We start from the raw sequence: 15,369 nt of genomic DNA, 5'->3' as shown, positions 1-15,369 counted from the left end.
CCTTACAAGCAATTCAAGCAAACCAATTTAGAAGAGAACACGATGAAACTAATTGGCCAACAAAATCTGTTCTTGAAGGACCTGGGGCGCAATCAGGGGAAACGCGTGGCCGGGCTGGGCAAGTGAATCTCCCGCCTTCGGGGAGCCCACGGCTCCCCAGGGGGCGCTGGGCTCTCGCACAGCAGGGTGCCCTTCTTCCCCTTCAGGGTCGGCCTGCCGGGCGGAGCCGGCACGCGGGAGTCGCGGCCGCGGCAGCGGGGCAACTGGGCATGCTCGGAAGCCAGGCAGGTGGGGTCTCTCCAGGCAGCGTGTGCTTTACAGCAGCGCCTGCAGCCCTGGAGGAGGAGGAGCGGAGCTACGGTAGGAGGAGCGGCCGGCTGTAGCCACGACCGCCACCACCAGGCAAAGGAAGAGTTCTTGAGGAGGGAAGGACTCTCCACCCCTTGGAGCACCGCATGTCAGCTTGTGGAAAAAGAGAATACAAGATAAGAGAGAAGAGGAAAGAAGAAGGGGGAAAAGTGAAGGGGGTACAGAGGGAAAAGAACGTGCAGTGAAAGCTAGTGCGTGCAGGGGGCCGGGGCCGGACCCGGGGGCGGCGAAGCGGAACCGGGGCACGGGCGCTGGGGCAGGTGCCGATGCCGCTGCCTGGAGGCGGCATGTGACGCGCGGGCGGAGTGCTCTCGGACCTCGGAGCGCACACAGCGGTGCAAGTGGGTGCCACTCCGAATCCCCACGCTCATTATTTCTCCCCGGCGGTGACAGCGCTTCTGGAAAGACAGCGCGATGAACCGAAGGACTGCCTGGGGCATGGGCGCGCGGTCCTAAGACACTCGCTTCCTGAACACCAGGCGGGAGGCGACCAGCGAAAGGTGGACTGGGAGACCACCGTGCACCTGGGAGGCGCGGACCACCGGCGTGAGACAGCACCTGGGGCGCAGCGGCCAGGTAAGGAAGGCTCCCGCCAACCCGGCGCTGAGCAAAGCGGGTGGCGGCAGCGGCTGACCTGGTTTCTTGCCTTATTGCGTTGCAAAAGGAGGAAAAAGTTTTCTGCGCTGGTAGGATATGCCCTTGCTTTGGGGAGTTTAAAGAGCTGAGGAAGGAGGGGAGACTTGGTCTGTTGGTCAGGGGTGGGGATGGGGGAGGTCTGCATCTGGAGAGAGCGCGATCTGGTGTGGAGTTGGAGTTCTGGGACCAAGGGTGGGGAATGCCAGGGTGACACCGTGTGCGGGTGAAAGCGGCGGGAATAATACGAACCCCGGCGGGGAGAGAACCTGGCATGCCCCACCCAGCTCTCCGCTTGCATTCACTCTCCCCCAGTGTGGGAATGGAGGCACAAAGTGACCAGACCAGAGGCGGTTCTCCGCCGGGCGTGTGTGTGCCTGCATTTGATTTTCTAACGCTTTTAAGAAAGCTAAAGCAGACACCCGCTGGGCCGCCAGTTCGGATTGCATTTCAGGGACGAAGTGGCAAATATAGTTTAGTTTAGTGTAACACCTGGGCAAAGGTCCGTAGAGCGGGTGCGCGTCCTTACGGACCCTGGGAGAGTACGCTCCCCGGGTGGCAGACGCTGAATTGCACCGGATCTCCTCTCTGGAATCCTCCCGTAGCACAGCCTCCTTACAGCTGGGTTAATTTCTGTGCGATGTTAAGCGCTAGAGGCTGGGGAAGGGTTGACTCCAGCAGCAGAATTCACTTGTCTACTTCGCGCCTGTGCCTGTTGGAATTGTGATCCTTTTCGGCCACTGCGTGTGCGCCACTGTCCTAGCACGCAGTTTGGAAGTGGTAGAGGAAGCAGGGGGTTGCGAATTGCATCCATATGGACAGATTTCAAAATGCAAACATTGATTTGTCTGCAAGTGCTCTTTGAACCTGTCCGATGGCTCTAAGGATGTATGCTTTCTTCCCGCTGCCCACGCTTGCAGTGTGAAGTGACGACTCTCCTTAGAAGGTAAATGTATTTATCTGAGCGTTTATGTTGTTAAGGACACTGATTATTTCACTGTGTGCTTTGCACAGACATTTCATTTCTCTCTTGCCCTCTGAATGCCAGCACAACAGATAGCCTACTCCTCCATTTGAGGTCTTTCCGGGTTATGACGTGAAAAATAATCTTTGTAAAAAGTGTATTTGTTGGTTTTGTAGTCCCAGATAATCTTATGTTATAAGACCATTATGATGCATGAAACATCGATCACCATTTCCTGTATTTAAAACAATGCCCGGTAGGTATCTACTTAAGAGACCCTGCATAAGAACACACACTTCAGAAAGGGCAGAGCTGCCCCTAGAACAAATCCACACATTTAGACCAGATTTGTGGTAGTAGCTTAATAATTAAAAAAAAAAAAAAAAACCCAAAGCCAAAAAACACCCGAGGTCTTTCTGTTCCAAATGTGGTGGGATGGATATGGCATTGGGTGCACCCTCTTGTTATGGGAGCTGGTATTGCGGAGCATACTTGAAACATGCTTGCTTCTCCAAGTGTGCATTCAACATGCCACAGACATGTAGTTTAGATCATACACTCCTATCACTGAATAACCTATCTTTAGATTTTGTTTACATAGTTTGTCACAATTAATTTAATATGTGATTAGCTACTGTTGAGCTAGAAAGCACATTAATTTTGAAACGGGTTTCCATATGGACATATAACTTGAGCTTAAATTACCCGTTTAAAGTTAATTACATTGCAGGTCTGATTTAGATTGTCTCTGTAGGGTGGGGGAGTGCTATAATATTGGATTTAATATGAAAATAGCAGTAGTGAAATACTGATTTTTAAAACGACAATCAATATTTATTCCGATGTACTTATGTTTTTAAAAGAATAGGAAATTAAAAGTAGATTTTGAAAAGGATCTTTAACACTGTATATCTTTTGCATGGGAAGTTGTGAGAAAAGTGTAATTTGGGAAAAAGGTTAGCATGTTTATGGAATTGGTTAAGATTTAGAGAACGATTGAGAATGTTATAATAACGAGTAGTTCTCCATTAAACCTACCTTTAAACTTATTTAGGAAACTTTTCTTTGTAGTTTAGAGAAATATATGAATATATATTACCTTATTTTCCTTTCAGGGACAATATAACTTCAAAAATATTACTTATTCCTGAAGATTATTTAGGCATACTTAAAAGTTCTTTAGGGTGCACCCTTTCATTTTCTCTTCCTTATAAAGACAACTGATTTGTTTCCTTACAAAATAAATTTTGCTTGTTATTTTAAGATACAGTGTCAAAGCATGGACTTCTTTTAATGCTATTTTAGCTTTTAATTGCAGGCAACCTGTTGAGCATGAGCCCGGAGGAGTGGGGGAATATGAAATTTGCAGAACTAGAATTTCTTGAATCCATATCAGGAAACTGATTAGACAGAAAATTAAACCATATGATCAAAAGCAAAGCTGCCTTGTGTATTTGAAAATTATAAAGAAATAACTTTGTTCAGGTTTTTAAGCTAAAATTTCCTCTATCATTTCCCGAGCCAATGTAGTATTCTTGCTGAATAAAGTTGTTTCACATTTGCAAAATCAGTTGCTTACCCCTAAATGGCCTGGACACTGTCAGTGCAACTATTAGAAAACGGGTCTTCTTCGCAGTGCAGGGAAGTTCTGTTGAGAACAGCTGTGGTGTAGTGGCACTTCAGTTATGAGATGAATGAACTGTGAATCATGTGAAGCCTGAGCCTCTGATCGGTATGCAGAGAGATGCATCTGTCCTTCACTTATGGGAGCTAATTTTGTATCATAATGTATTATGACTAACAGCATTATCTTCACATTGTGGTTCTGAAGTATCAGTGAGTGACTGAAAATGTTTTATTTTATACAATAGGTTGGTAGTTTAAAACACATTTTTCTTACAGAATAACATCAAGCCATATTGGGCCCCCCCAAAAAAACACAAAACCCTCCACCATGGTGATTTTTCAAAATTAATCAGGATAATAAAATGTGTCTCATGCTTAATCCTTGACTGGAGTGCTTTCCCAGGTGTGATGACAGTGAAATGTTCCACAAGATTTTTCACCTCTCAATTTCGTTGAGTCCAGTGGAATCCCTATCTTGGTTATTAATAGTTTTAACAGAACCTTGGGATAGAATTTCAACTTTAATAGAAAGTTTTAATTGAGAGGGAAAATGTGGAGAAATCATCTAATGAACCTGATAGGAAACAAAGCTAGTCAAATAGGAAGTTAACTGCAAGTTCTCCAGTCTGACAGGTTCCATCTTCTCCACTGAGGAAGTGATCCTTGATCCAGTCAAATTCAAAGTAGACCTTTGAATCCTAAATCAGTAGTCACTTCTTCCTCCATGGGCACTCCATAGAAAGGCTGTGCAGGTGCAAAAGGCACCCCCTTTCACTTATAAACCCAGTATCTGGAGGACCCTTTTAGGCTTCCCCATTCCCTAAAAGTTGCATATTTTGGGCAGTACACATCTGCATTGGCATTGTCTTCAAACAAACAAAAATAGTTTTGTTGCAGTGAAACTATAGAAAATATTGGACCGAAGCGGGCCTTGTATGAAAACTGTGTTCCATCTCTGGAACATTTCTTTACCAGAAATGGGATAGTGCAGAGTAGTTTTGAGGGTTGAAAGCTATGATGCATGTACACGTCTGATCAGTCTCTTTAGCACTACAAAACACAGGGCACAATTTGGATGCACACCCACCTTGATATTCCTTGGCTTGGAGCCTGGAGAGCCAGTGTGTAAATGTCCCTCTGGCTCAGTAGTTGGCTGCTGTGTGCTCCTTTTTTGTCCAGAAGTTTTGGAGGCTTGCAGGTGCCCGCCTCTGACAGGCTGGCAATTTTGTTCTCCCCCTGTTGGAACTTCCTGTTCATGCACCCCCAAAGGCCAGTTTCTCTGACTGGCATATGCCTGTTTTGACTTCTCTGTGGCTTACCACATTGACAGGACCCAGGATCCCCAGGCCATGATAGCAAGCCAGCAGCAGGAGTATTTGAGCCACCGCTATCTTCTCACCCGTTGTGCCAGCTCAGGCTGAAGTCACCCAGAATGTCCACCCTTAGAGGAGAAATAATCCTGGAAAAAATAACTGACTGTGACTAGACAAACAGTAGCTGACAGATGCACTATGGCTCTGAGCTCTTGCCTTCCGCAGCCCTGCTCTGGTGAGACCTTTCTGATTTGTCAACCAGGCAGACCATGGATGAGTTTACCTGCACTAAGCCTAGTGAGCTCTAGTAACCCCTGTGCCCAGCTAGCCTGTTTCTGCAGCTCTTTTCATCATTGCCCTTTCATTGGTCTGCACTTCTCTCCTGTTCTCAGTTTGCATTTGTAGGACTGCAATCTTGCCTGGAAAGCTGGAAAGCTTTTTTTTTTTTTTTTTTTTCCTTTTTTCCTACTTTTTAGGGCCAAACCTGCAGCATATGGAAGTTCCCATGCTAGGGGTCGAATCAGAGCTGCAGCTGCCAGCCTATGCTACAGCCACAGCACTGTGGGATCAGCGCTACATCTGCACCCTACACCACAGCTCACAGCAATGATGAATCCTTAACCCCCTGAGCAAGGCTGGGGATGGAACCCACATCCTCATGGATACTAGTTGGGTTTGTAACCCCCTGAGCCACAATGAAGACTCCTTGCCTGGAAAGACTTTAGTGTGACCTTGACAGTTAGTCTCACCCTTTCCAAGAATTTCTGTCCAGAAGCAGGAGTCCATCTCTTCTCTTGCCAGTCTCTACTGCAGCCCTGGGCCTGGGGCACAGCCACCCTTTTGCCAGTGTGTCCCTTCTGCCTGGAGACTTGTGCTGCCAAGTTCAACTTGACAAATCTTGTGTGTCATTGTTGGCAGGATCAAATCTCCATTCTCCACACTCCTCCTGGCCACTGTAATTTGAGTTGTTGACTCTCCACTACAGAATTAATCCTTCATTAGGTCATTTGTTCTAGCCTAGCCCCAGCTTATTTCCTGTCCCCTGTGTTCCCTTGAAATCCGGCGCACCAGCTGAGCCAGAACATATGCCACCTTCAGTCACCTCTGTTGCAGGAAGTAGTGCTCCTCTAGACATCCTGGGTCAGGCAGGATGTCCTCCAAAGACTGCTGTTTGGATCAAATTCAGGTGAGGTTAAACCAAAGTAAAGTATTATCAGCTGGTTTCAGAAAAGAGGGGGCTACCAGGTGTCTATCACAAAGTCTGTGTATTTATGTGAGATGCTTTGACGCTCTTCCACTGCAGCCTTCTAATTGGTCACAGATAGCTACGGCCATGGCATTAGATTCACAGAAATATATCCTGCCAATAAGCTCTGGGAAAAAGGATCTGCTAACAGCCTCTGTTAGTATATTTTAACTTATCACTTTGGTGTAGATTACCTCATTAGAATTGCCCATGGGACCCAGGCTGGAGGGAAACCTAGTTACTGCTTAACTGGGCACCACTGCTTGCCCAGGTCCATTTGAAGTTTCATCCAGTGGATCCTAATCCTGTGGTATTTCGTAGACTCTAAGTATCCATATGTTTCAAGTATTGTTGTGATATCTATATCTGTGTATGTATCTATATCTATCTCTATTTATCTCTATAAATCTAACTATGTATCTTTCTGTATCTGTGTCTAGCTATTTCTGTGCCTATATGTCTATTGATGTGTGGTCATTTAAAAGGATTATTGAACACAGTGATTTTCTTGGTGATGTTCAATTTTTTCTTAGTTCAGAATAGTCTAAAATCCCAGTGTCTCAAGTGGCGATCTCTCAAACTAATTGTATTGGAAAGAAGTTATCCTACATGAAATGAATTCAGAGGACCTCCTGTCCTCCTTGCCTTTGATTTCTCACATGCATCATAACATGTGCCACATGCATTATCACCTGGGGAGGGAACCATGCAGAAAAACTGGCATTGTCACAGTGTTCCTTTGTGTGGAGTCCTTTCTTCCATACTTACCCCCCAAACCCTTCTCATCACACAAGAACTAGCCAATCTTTTTCAGCTTTCCTTGAGTGCAGCTATCACTCTGCTTTCCCTGTGAAAAAAATTGTTAACCCCCTTCGTTCATTTAATTATAAGAAACTGAAAACTTACCTAAGCAACTATAAGCTGCATGTCCCCCCTCTGAATTCTGGTTGTTCTTAACAACCTTTAATATTAAATTTGACAATCAATGGTAACCCAAGTAGGGTTTATGATTCTCTCCAAGAAGTTAACTTCATGAGAGTGTTTAATAAGTGAATTTTAATAAATGATTGAGTGGAGTGCGTCTATCAGTCATCTGTCTACTATCAATCTGTCCATCTCTGTTTTTCACTTGTACACAGGATTGTGTACCTCTGTGGTAATGCTCCCTGTCTGTGTTACCTCATGTGATGGGCACAGCAGACAGTCTTTTTCTGGATACTCAGAAGGGTAAGTCCAGGGCTCTGCCTTCTAGGAGCGTATGATCAGAATGGGGTAAGAGCATCTCAAGTATTCTCAGGGCTAGTAGGTGACGTTAGACATTGTATTCATTTCCCAGGGCTGAAAACAACAGAAATGTACCGCCTCATAATTCTACAGCCAGAAGTCTGAAGTCATGGTGTTGGCAGGCCCACACTCCCTCCAAGGCCCCAGGGGAGAGCCCTTACTTGGCCCTGCAGCTTCTGGTAGCTGTCTGCACGTCCCCACCTGTGACTGCCTCTAGACTATGCTGGAGTCAGCTTGCCCCTCTCTTTCAGTCTGTGTGTCTCCTCTTCTGGGTCAGCTTGGAGTCAGCTTGCCCCTCTCTTTCAGTCTATGTGTCTCCTCCTCTGGGTGTCCATCTAATAAGGACACATGAGGGCATTCAGGGCTCACCCAGAAAATCCAGGATAAGCTCCTTCTCTCAGGAGCCTGAGTTTTCTCACACCTTTTCCCATATAAGGTCATATTCGCAGGTTTGGGGGATTAGGACACGGACACATTTTTGCTTGGAGAGGGGGAATCCTTTGACCCAAAGCAGAAGTCATGAGTGAACAGCATTCTGCTTTGTGACTCCCCATTGTTTATGGTCAAACTGTGTGGTTTGATTTGAGAAATGACCACTCACAATGCGCCTCATTCCATTTTCAAAGCAGTGAGAGGCAGATCCTCCTTGCCCTGAGCCAGAAATCCGATTCCTCCTCACTGTGCATGTTGGCTTCCTCCTCATTCTGAGAATGATGATGAGACTATTTCTGATCTTTCTTCCATAAGAAAATCTTTAAAGTTCAGCAGTTCAAAGTTAAGTCATTCTAACAAAAGATTGTGCTCCTTCTAAATTTTCATCCTTAACCCTTTTCATTTATACTCAGTGAATAGCATCCACTAGCCTCTCATTTTACCAATCTCTGGCTCTAATCCTTTGATCTCTGTATTCCATCCTCACTAAGGTCACAGAAAAATACACCTGTCCCCTCTTAGTCACAGAGAAGCTGTTCCTTGGGCATCCCCTTTAACCTCTTAGCAAAAACTTCCTCCCACCCCTTTTTTCCTTTTTTGGCTCCTGTGGCACATGGAGTTCCTGGGCCAGGAGTCAGATCCAATCCAAAGTTGTGAACTCCTGTGGCAATGCCAGATCCTTTAATTCACTGTGCCAGGCCAGGGATCACACCTGCGTCCTGGAGATGGAGAGACACGTTGATCCTGATGTGCCACAGCAGGAACTCCTCTTAACCTTCCTTAATTGTGAAAGTGATGTATGTCCCTGGCTCTCCTTTCCTCTGGCTCTTCCTCCTCCTCCCAGCTTCCTCACCCCACCAGGGGGCTCTCCAAGACTTTCTCTTTAGTTGACAGCCATGCCTTTCTTGCTCCCTTTTCCTTTTGTGGCTTCATTTATTTTCATGATTTCCAGTATTCCTCTGAGTGGGTCACCCATCTCATCATCTCCAAGCCTGGTGTGGCTTCTGGAAGGGGTGTTTTCCTGAGCTTGCTAGACAGCACCACCTTCACCTGTTTTCTCCTTTCCCTCTTCCCTGAGGCCTCCTCTTCCCATTGTGGAGCTGACCCATTCTGTGGCTCAAAATTTCCAAGTAATCTGATTTACCCTCTTCTGTAACTTCCCACATTTAGTCAGACACCAAATTGTAATAATTCAGCCAAGTGATAACTGAAGCTCTCAACTTCTTTCCTACTACCAGCACCTTAATTCATGGCTTTTCCAACTTTGATGTACAGTCAGATCACATGGGAATTGTGTTAAAAGGCAGACTCTGATTCAGGAGGACTGGAGAGAGGCCTAAGAATCTGCATTTCTAACAGCCCCAGATAGTGCAGATACCTTGATAGGCAGTCAGACTTTTATACCTTCTCTTAGAGCCTTGGACTTCACAGATGATTCATTGACTATACTCCCTTCTTCCAATCCACTTTATAGATTACTTTTATTGAAGGCCAAGTCTGATGTATTTCCTCTTCTGACATCCCCTTCTATCACCGATTGAATAACAATGGAATCCCTTACATCAGCATTTGGCTAGCATTCCATAGGTTCCATGGTTTGGATTTACATTCAATTCAGTCTTGATTCTCAAGGTCACTTTTAACCTTACCCTCAGCACTTGCTGTTCCCTTTACCCTCTGCACTTTTCATGACTTTTCATATGTTCCTAAGCTGTTTGGAATGCCCTTTCTTCCATATCCTCACAGGTCCAAATTTTAGCAGTTTCTCAAAGTGCTTAAAATGACACTTCTCACTATGAATTCATCTTTTAGCACTTTATCAGATTCTCAGTTTTAGCACTGATCACATTTTATCTTGTTTGCATGTCTGTATATAAATTATTTCAAATATTAGAGTGTGAAATGCTTGAAGGATGATGCCATGTTTCATTTGTCTTTGGTTACCCTAAAGTACTTACTATGGAGTCATTTCTACAAATGCTGAATATATACATTGACATATAAAATATGTAAATATGGTGTTTTTTGTTTTTCTCCTTTTAAATAATACAGATTACACAAAATTCAATCATTAAAGAAATATAACATCAGAAGCAAAAATCCATCATGACTCAATGGGCCAAAGATAACTGTGGTCAACAATTTGATGCATAGTCCTCTAACATTTTTCTGTACACATCCTAACATTAACGTTATACAAAACTGGAACAAGAACAGACTTCTGTGACCTGACTTTAAGTGTAAATCTACCTCTCTAGTTTTAAAATCTGCAGTGTGTTCTAAAAGTTTGACTGATGTTACTGCATAAAAATCAATCCACTCAAAGTGGCCCAGCAGTATAGAAATATGTTTGCTTTGAATTTCTGATTAGTTAAGCATGTCTGTATTCAGCACTTTCTCTGCCTCTAGATAGTACTAGACACTTTGGATTTGTAAGAGTAACACACAAATACTGGCCCAGAAGACACAGCTAGTCTTGTGCCTTTGGGCTAATGTTGGCTGCTGTACTAGATAAGCATCGTGGTCATGCACTTTTTTTTTTTTTTTTTAGAAACTTAGCCTATTTATTTATTTATTTATTTATTTTTGTCTTTTTTTGCTATTTCTTGGGCCGCTCCCGCGGCATATGGAGGTTCCCAGGCTAGGGGTCTAATCAGAGCTGTAGCCGCTGGCCTACGCCAAAGCCACAGCAATGGGGGATCCGAGCCGCGTCTGCAACCTACACCACAGCTCACAGCAACCCACTGAACGATCACAGCCGGATCGTTAACCCACTGAGCAAGGGCAGGGACCGAACCCGAAACCTCATGGTTCCTAGTCGGATTTGTTAACCACTGAGCCACGACGGGAACTCTGCACTTTTTTTTTAATTGAAGTATAGTTGATTTACAGTGTCATCTTAGTTTTAGGTATACAGCACAATGATTCAGTTATACATACACACACACACACACACACACACACACACACACACACACACATATTTATTCTTTTTCAGATTATTTTCCTTTATAGGTTATTACAAAATACTGAGAATAGTTCCCTGTGCTATGCTATGTCCTTGTTGGTGATCTACTTTGTAAATACTAGTGTGTATATGTTAATCCCAAGCTTCTAACTTATTGCTCCCCCCATCCTCTTTGATAACCATAAGTTTGTTTTCTATGCCTGTGGGTCTATTTCTGTTTCATATATAAATTCATTTGTATTATTTTTTTAGGTTCTCCATATAAGTGATATCATATGATATTTGTCTTTCTCTGTCTGATTTTCTTCACCATTTAGTATGATTATCTCTGGCATTAATGGTGCTGCAATTGGCATTATTTCATTCTTTCTGTGCCTGAGTACTATTTCATTGTATGTATTTACCACACATTCTTTATCCATTCCTCTCTCAGTGCCTTTTAGGTTGCTTCTATGTCTCGGCTATTGTAAAGAGGTCACACATTTTTGATGCCAGATTAAAATTTCTATGTTTGATGACATGCGCTCTCAGATGACGAAATTTTATGTTGAAATTTAAACATAAATTTAGACCCATAATGAGCAGATGATTCATTTCAAATTCTGAATATGGACATTTTTTTCTGTTTACCTAACACACATACATGTATATTCATTTTTGTTTCATGAATGAATGTAAGTTTAGAATTAAAAACATGGAAAATATTAATAATGATGAGTGTTTGTTATCACTACCCTATATATCATTTCAAAAAATCAGTTGGTGGTAGAATTCCGAAAGATCATGTCTGGATAGTAGGAGGGCAGGTGCACGTTCAGGGAATCTAACAATCTTGGCAAAGCTGGTTGTGTCTTGTAAAGAAATACTTAAAAGTAGGGTGCAAACAATAAGTGGAGAAAACTTTGAAGCTGTTTGAGATTTCTGCAATCTGAGTTAGTGAAATTATATATAAATCATGTAATAATAAATATATATCTATATATAAATTATGTATTGTTGTGGCATCCAAGGCCACAAAATTCATAAGCCTGGATCTTTTGACTCTGTTTTTCTCTCTCCTTTCATGCTAGATCTCTTCCTAGGAGTCAGTTCAACTCTTTCTCACTTGATATCCTCTCTTTTGGTGATTTCAGCTGCACTCCAGGCTTTGCATGCCGGTATATAGTTCTCTGGACTGTAGGTCTTTCTTGGAGGGATTTCCTTGGTAGGATTTTCATGCTGGCACTCTGTTAGACAGTCCCACAAAGAATATCAGTCAGGCACCTCTAACATACCATTTGCACCTTGGAATCCATCCTCTTTCTCCAAAATATGCCTTTCTTCCTATTTTTCCTGTATTAATGTTTGCATCACAGTCATCCTGGGAACTCAGACTTGAACCTTGTTGAATGTGTATTTCCTTTCTACCCTTACTCCTCATGTGCAGTCTCTAAATCTGAGTGGATGTTCCTGAACTGTCTCATCAGGTCTTTCCATCCTATCCCCACTCCCACCTCCCTGAGACAGGCCTGTCCACCTTCCCCTTGCACAGTCCCCATGGCCACTAACTTGTCTCCTTGCTTTCAGTTTGCTTTTAACCGAGTCTACAACGAAGCCAAAGTCATTTACACTTTCCCTCTCCATAACTTTCAGTTCCACCTTCCTTTCCCCAGTCTGCAGTAGCCACATCAGCCTGCTCGAGGGTCCTTGGATGTGCCTCTGTTCTCCTGCCTCCAGGTTTCTGCAGAGACCCTGCACACTTCCTGAAAATGTGCTAGCCTGGCTCGGGCTATAGCAGTCCTGCAAACAAGAGGAGGCCAGCCTGCCTGCCTGCCTGCCTCCTCCAAGGCAGTTCATCTTTTTATTCTCTGTGCCCCTCTAGTGTATTATTCTCATGGATGTGATAACATTTGCTATACTTGTTTACACTAGAATAAATTATGCAAATATCAAAGTTGTCCTTTGGATTTTGAGCTTCTCGTCAGGAGCCACCCATTATTTATTTCTCTACACACATTGTAAAATGTGGATGAGCAGCCCACTAAATTGAATGATGCCTTAGATCTCTGGAAGGGCAGAGATTTTTACACTGTGTTTTATTCACCGATACACTCCAAGGGCCTAGAGCAGTCTTGACCATGGTACTCTCATTAAGCATTTGTTGTTGAGTTTCCTTTTGGGGGGAAAAGAAATCTGAGGTTTAGCAGTTTTCAGTGTATTTTGAAAATGGTAAAATAGTCAACATGTTAATAAACAGTAAATATTTATTGATGAATATGATACAGAACATAATAGAATTCTCCCAAGTCAGACTCAGGGTTTCACTTGCTGAAAGAATTGTCTGTGTAGATACATGGCTGCACTGGTGACCCTAACGTTGTGAGAGGCATGATTCTCTCAGATAACATCCAACAAATTAGGGCTCCCCTTAGCAACTAGTTCTAGTGGCCAGGACTTTTGAAGGAGTCATTTTTGTCTGCTTTCCAGCTGCCAGCTCTCCTGAGGATTTTTCGTATTCACTGGAAAGATTTCCATCACAGGGATAGAGGGTGATGTTTCTGCCATCATGGCCCAGGGTCACTGGGTCAAAATCACCCAGAGTAGTTGTTAAACATGTATTCCAGGGGATTGAAACCAGACCAGCTAAATTAGACCTGTGTGTGTGTGTGTGTGTGTGTGTGTGTGTGTGTGTGTGTGTGTGTGTGTGTGTGTTGGGGGGGCAGTATCTGTTGATCCGCATTTTAAATAAATACCTTGAATGACACTTCTGCCTGCTGAATTTGGAAATGCACTAATTGGAGAGAGACAGAATATTTTGATGGAGAGAAAATTGAGAAATGAGATAAACACTTTCTATTTTTTTAAAAAGCAGATTAATAGCCTAGATTGGCAAGGGGTACATTATTTTAGGCTGTTCCCTCTGGTAAGATGAGTCATTCAGTTTAGGGTGTTTCTCAGACTTTGAGGAAGGGTGGAGTGCTCTTTTCCCCTGGAATTAAAACACAATTGAGGAAGGATGGAGATCTCAGGTGTAGAATTAAGGTGGAACTATTTCCATCAAGTGCACCCTTCTGTATTTAAAAATATAGTTTTTAAAAAATAGGGCTGAAAGTGTTGACAAGGTGGCATAAAAACAGAAATTACCTTCTCAAGTACAGGCATTTCTCAACATTTTTCTTTGTTTCTTGTGTTATATCATGGAAGTGTATCATAAGCAGACCACATTTTTGCATGTGTGTAATGCTGTATTTAGGAGTTCCTTTTCTGAGCGAGTACATCACATGTATTATTGACAAAAACAACAAGATATCACGAAAGAAATGACAAAGTAGTCGACAATATTGCATATGTGGATAGTAGTTTAATTATGAAGAAATTTCTTAGAAATAGACGTAGATTAATTCTGCTCATTTATTAAAGGTCATTCTATAATCTTCTAGACATGAGTACATTTTTAAAACCATATGCAGTACAATTAGTACTTTTATTCAGTATTATATTCAAGAGAATTAAGCAAAATTATCAATCACTCTGTTCCTTAGAATTTTAAAAATTCCTCTGCTCAATTTCCAGTTTTTCTGTTGGCCATTCATTTCTTTGTTAAATGTATTAAGTTGCCAAATTGTTTCAGGCACTGTTTTAGGACCTAGAAATAAATATATATAAGCATGCTGCTTTTATGGAACTTACTTCTTTGTGAATTCAAATCCATGAAACCTTGAATAGTATTCCCAGAGATTTCTAAACAGGCCTCTTCTTACTTAGTATCACCAGAAGAAGAAAGGGGAGTACAAGACTAGTGTAACCAATCGAATATGTGAACTTCTTCAGGCTTTACTGTCCTTTTGCCTCTTAAACATGGCGCTTGGATTAAATTTTTCTCAGAACAATATTGATGCTTTTCTAAAAAAATTAGACTGCCTATACTAATTTTTGCCACTAGATGGCAGACATCTGCATTTGTGTGTCCAATGAGTGAGTTGTTTTGAAAAATCACAATGAGGTTCAAAATCATTCACTCGATATGAAAAATATGTTGTTAGTCTTACATGAGTGAGACGTTGCGGTTGCTGTTCTGTTTCATGAATTCCGTCCTCTCAATGTTACCATTTTTAACTCCCTAGCATCTAGTTTTCAATGTCCTACCTGCTCTGTGTCTTTTCAAATGCAGGACAATCCGTTTTTGAAACCCTTTTTGAAAGTCATGTATATTGCTGAAGTTATTCTATAACAAAGATTCTTTAATGTACTTTTACCAGATTTCTTTTTATATGAAGAAGTTGAAATAGTCTTCTCAAGCTGAGACATAGATAAACGCACTTAGTGGATCTAGAGAGTGAGTTACATTTTCAGGTGCAGCACGAGAACGCAATGTTTCATTTTCTTGTGATAGAAAAAGCAAAGATACTAGATACTCTCTGCCTGATTATTTCACTTGATCTAGCATTGGTTACAGGTGACCAAAGAAAATGAAATTTGAACAGAAGTTCTATCTGGCAAGTCACGTGTATAAATCAAGATTAACATCAGTGTTACAGCACTGAAAGCAGGCCCA

General features: G+C 42.6%; 1 protein-coding gene across 2 annotated transcripts in view; it reads left to right on the top strand.

Moving 5' to 3' along the window:
- The window catches only part of CHRM3 (cholinergic receptor muscarinic 3), a 545,038-nt gene continuing 530,014 nt past the window's right edge, over positions 346–15,369 (top strand). Inside the window, exon 1 of one of the 2 annotated variants that reach the window (XM_021071792.1) lies at positions 346–945. The gene's annotated coding sequence lies outside the window, so the exon portion shown is untranslated. Of the gene's footprint in view, positions 946–1,535; positions 1,949–15,369 lie in introns of those variants that run through there. The other variant, XM_021071795.1, reaches the window with a different exon arrangement.

This window comes from Sus scrofa, chromosome 14 (assembly GCF_000003025.6).
Source record: "Sus scrofa isolate TJ Tabasco breed Duroc chromosome 14, Sscrofa11.1, whole genome shotgun sequence".
Classification (NCBI taxonomy): domain Eukaryota; kingdom Metazoa; phylum Chordata; class Mammalia; order Artiodactyla; family Suidae; genus Sus; species Sus scrofa.
Note: the sequence above shows the minus strand (reverse complement) of the source record. Positions and strands in the feature narration are given on the sequence as shown.